At 37.1% G+C, this 5,062-nt stretch overlaps 1 protein-coding gene across 2 annotated transcripts in view; it reads right to left on the bottom strand.

Annotated features, from left to right (window-relative positions):
- The window catches only part of MACROD2 (mono-ADP ribosylhydrolase 2), a 2,030,631-nt gene that overhangs the window by 1,900,318 nt on the left and 125,251 nt on the right, over window positions 1–5,062 (bottom strand). The gene's annotated exons all lie outside the window — the stretch shown is intronic.

Genomic DNA, 5,062 nt, shown 5'->3' with positions numbered 1-5,062 from the left:
TTTTTTTTTTTTTTTTGAGACGGAGTTTCACTCTTGTTACCTAGGCTGGAGTGCAATGGCGCGATCTCGGCTCACCGCAACCTCCGCCTCCTGGGTTCAGGCAATTCTCCTGCCTCAACCTCCTCAGTAGCTGGGATTACAGGCACGTGCCACCATGTCCAGCTAATGTTTTTGTATTTTTAGTAGAGACGGGGTTTCACAATGTTGAGCAGGATGGTCTCGATCTCTTGACCTCGTGATCCACCCGCCTCGGCCTCCCAAAGTGCTGGGATTACAGGCTTGAGCCGCCGCGCCCGGCCTGTGATGAAATTTTTAAATAAAGTAATATCCAGTAGGAAGACAGATAAGGCTAGGGTTATTTTAATTAGTCAATTTAGCCAATGCTAAATTTAGGACACAGGAGATGAAAGAGGAGCACATTAGCCCATTAAGTCCCTAGTGGATATCTGGTCTTAATGGGTAAGTAAGAGCTCACATGGTATAGTCCCTCTAAAGGTGGCCTACGCCATGAGATGAAATAATGAAGTTTCAATTCAATTAGGCATCCAAAAAGAAAAAAAATAGAAAACAGATTGACACCAATTTCAAGAAACATTCAATAAAATGTTATATATTGGTCACATTTCCTCAAAAAGAATTTTATGCATGCAATAGTAACCGGATGCAGCTTATACTCAATTTACACAAACAGTAGAAATGAATAATCCTTTGAAGGCTGCCATTTGCTTTTTGGAGCAAAGAAAACATGGTTCCAGATTTTAAAAATGGAAAAAATTACCATTGGTACTACCGTAAATGTCGAATTATTTTCAAAAATTAATCATACATGAAAGAAATAAACAAAGAACTAAAACGCTACTGGCAGCAGACAGAGATTTTAAATACCACTAGGGAAAGGTAAGCATCTTCAGGCAACTACTAAGTTGCATCTCTAATAAATTTCGGGGGAATTTTACCACTTCTGATCACAGACATATTTATATTTCCCCACTTTTACTCTCTTCAGTATTTCCTATTCTTTCTTGATTCCACCCTTTCTTCCCTTGCCTAAGCATTAAACCTGCCAGAAACCACTGACATTCACCAGCCTTTACACTGCAATCAAGGGCCAGAAATGTTACCATTTTGGAACAATGTTGATTACCTCTATATTCAGATTTGAGATTTGATTTTTTAAAGCCCACTATTTTAGAAGGTTGCTTTAGGGAGACTGGTATCTATGGAAGCAGAACTTGATATTTTCTTGTCCACGGGAGACTAACGATACCCCACACTGGAATATTTCTTCAAAGAGCCTAGGTGACCAGGTGAAGTATGGAACTAGGCTCTTAGTTGTCTTCCCTACATCTTTACCACGGATGCTGCAGTGCTGATGACGACGAGGCTCCTTCAACAAGGAGAGTTTGGGTAGGAGAGAAAGATTATGGCCAATGCCACATAGCAGCTGAGAAATAGTTTGTTGATATGTCCAGAAATACACAGAGAGAGACACTGAAGAGATAACTAAAGGTCTCAAATGATTTATCAGGGACAAAAACAGGAACTTCAGATAATCAATGATAAAATGACTTTATTTGTATTAATCATTTAAAGTTTTGTGACATTCAGACTATGTTTGTTTAAAATAAGGCCCATAGGTTAGGAATTGAATACTTTCTGATAATCAGATTACACTCATGGCTATGCTTCAAGTACTAAAAATTATGTATCCCAGTCCCTACCTTTGTTCATGAAACAGGCTAATTTCTTTGTGGTACCATACTACAGAACTAGCCTCATTCTCTTCCCTGATGACAATCTCATCAAAAAACGCTAGTTTGGTGCCAGGCCTGAGTTAAACTACAATGCTGAAGAAGACGCCATGGTCTCTAAAACAAATAACAGATGTATTTCTCACACACTGGAAAGGAGTTTTATGAGCCAGATAGACACAGACACTGTGTGGATAAGGAGGGTGGTGGTGCATCTAACAGCCTCAGGAGTCTAAGATGGGAAAGTCAAGGTGACAAAACTGAAAAGTGAACAGATGGAAGCATTCTATAGTTGTTCAGAACTTCTGCATGAGATAGTTCCCAAAAAAAAAGATGTAATTAAGTAAAAATGAGGCTGTTAGGGTGGGCCCTGATTCAGTTTGACTGGTGTCCTTAAAAAAAGTAGAGATGAGAACATACAGAGACACCAGGGAAGGGCACGCACAGAGAAAAGGACATGTGATGCCACAGCAAGAGGGCAGCCATCTGCAAGCCAAAGAGAAAGACCTCAGGAGAAACTAAACCTGCTGATCTGATCTTGGACTGCCACCCTTCAGACTGTGAGAAAACAAAGTTTTGTTTTTAATTCACCCCATCTGTTGTATTTTGTTATGGCAGCTACAGCAAACTAAAACAGAATACATTGGTACATTTACTTCATGTAACACTCAGGCTTCTACAATCCTGACATCCTGAAGGGAAAAAAAGGTATATCAAGTCACCAACTAAAATGTAGCTAAGAGAGCCTCAGGAGTCTAAGATGGGAAAGTCAAGGTGACAAAACTGAAAAGTGAACAGATGGAAGCATTCTATAGTTGTTCAGAACTTCTGCACAAGATACTGCCCATCTATTTATTGTCTCCTATCCAAATACATACTATTCCCAGAAGCAAAGAGTTTGCCAGAAGGTAATTTTCAAATATTTGTTCTGACACCCCCTTGAGAAGGAACTACTGATCTTATCATGAGGAAAATAGATACCCCTTAATTGGATCCTCTTTGGGAATCTTCTTATTGACCTCCCTCAATGAAATAATCCCAGGTCTTTTATATATAAGGAGAAAAGGGTTACAGATTAACTGATGAGGAAAGTAACCTGGGTGAATTAAATAATAGCTAACAGGAATAACGTTTCAGAATAAATACACTGTTCTATAGTTTACCCCAGGTGCCGTATTTTTACAGCCGCTATTTATGAGCATTAACAATGCGCCAGGGATGCATGCTTTATTTCACTTAGTCCTTACAATGACTCTAAAACTCTAACTGTCTATACTTAAAAGATGAGGAAACAGAAATTTTGAAAGGAGTTAAGTGACTTGCCAAAGACAGTAAGTAAAAGACGATTCAAATCCAAGCTTCCTGGATTCCATATGCATTGGAATAGTTGCAAGCATGATATAGTTTTGTTCTTTTACCAAACAATGTCTGAAACTAGGCAAGACTAGCATGTTAACAACCTTCATCAACAATATCGGGCTATATTATCCCAAGAAGACCTATGTAATATTATTGATAGCCTTAAAAAGTTTTGATGTTTTTTATACAGCAGGAAGAAATTAAAGGAGAAAAATGATTCATTTATGTCTCTAAATTAAAAGGAAAATCAACACTAAAACAAGCAGTAACTGGGGTAACTCTTACACCAAACAATTACAGACTTTCAATATAAAGGAGTTAGGCATAAAATTAATAAAGCAATTTAACAACCAAGATGTTTTCATACGAATAAAGATTAGTATTTTGTTAAAAGACATAACAATGCTTCTTTTGGTTTTATCATTTCAAGTACAAAGGAGATCAATAGAAAAGAAGTCAGAGGTTACTAGGGAAAAAATAACTCATCTATAGAACTGTTTCCTTTCTCAAACCAACAAACGAAAAATATTCAACAATACTATACAAAACTGCTCAGAAATTCAATCACACCAAAGCATAATATTATAATCAGAGGTTTTGGTTACTATACACATTTCATATAACAAAATACTTCAAAAGATAGAAGATTCACTGAATATTTTAATAGAAACCATATTGTTTCAATACTACAGAAAATACAAGGAGTCCTAGAACCCCTTGAAAGTCTAACCTACAATATCAATTTAATATCATGAAGTACATGTCAAGTTTCTACTGAACTATTAAGTACCAGTAACAAAGCAACCTAAATCAAGAAAAGGAAAAAAAGTGAATAACAGGAAATAGGCTTCTACTCATGGTTCTGCCACATAGAGCCTGCACTTCCTTGAGTACATTTCTTCCTCTTTCTAGGGCTCAGTTTCCCCATCTGTGACATGAAGCATTTGGGCTGGATTATCCTTCACTTCCTTTCAAACTTTAAAATCATATGACAAGATCACTTTCTACCTCCTCATCTATACACAAAGACTACTCACTCCTGACAACATTATTATTAGAGTTTTCTCTTACCCATGCTTCCAATTTTTGTCTCAATGCTTAAGTTAATACAGTATCAGATTTAAACAAATTATCACACATTTACATTATAAAAATAAAAATACTGTCTTTTTTTCTGCTAAAAAAAAAAAGATACATATACAGAATGTACAGGCTTGTTACATAGGTATACGTGTGCCGTGGTAGTTTGTGGCACCTATTGACCTGTCCTCTAAGTTCCCTTCCCTCACCTCCCACTGAAAATAGGTCCTAGTGTGTGTTGTTCCCTTCTCTGTGTCCATGTGTTCTATTGTTCAACTGACTATGAGTGTGAACATGTGATGTTTGGTTTTCTGTTTTTGTGTTAGTTTGTTGAGGATGATGACTTCCAGATTCATCCATGTCCCTGCAAAGAACATGATCTCATTCCTTTTTTGGGGGCTACATAGTATTCCATAGTGTACATATGCCACATTTTCTTTATCCAGTCTATCATTGATGGTCATTTGGGTCGGTTCCATATCTTTGCTATTGTAAATAGTGCTGCAATAAACATATCATGTGCATGTGTCTTTATAGCAAAATGATTTATATTCCTTTGCGCGTATACCCAATAATGGGATTGCTGGGTCAAATGGTATTTCTGGTTCCAGATCCTTGAGGAATCACCATACTGTCTTCAACAATGATTGAACTAATTTATACTCCCACCAACAGAGTAAAAGTGTTCCTATTTCTCCACAGCCTCGCCAGCATCTATTGTTTCCTGACTTTTTAATAATCGCCATTCTGACTGGCGTGAGATGGTGTCTCATTGTGGTTTTGATTTGCATTTCTCTGATGATCAGTGATGCTGAGCTTTTTTTTTCACATTTGTTGGCCACATAAATGTTGTCTTTTTTTTTTTTTTTTTT

Source organism: Sapajus apella, unplaced genomic scaffold, assembly GCF_009761245.1.
Source record: "Sapajus apella isolate SASKATOON/1434 unplaced genomic scaffold, GSC_monkey_1.0 scaffold65, whole genome shotgun sequence".
In the NCBI taxonomy this organism is placed as follows: Eukaryota; Metazoa; Chordata; class Mammalia; order Primates; family Cebidae; genus Sapajus; species Sapajus apella.
This window is presented reverse-complemented; position numbering and strand designations above follow the sequence as displayed.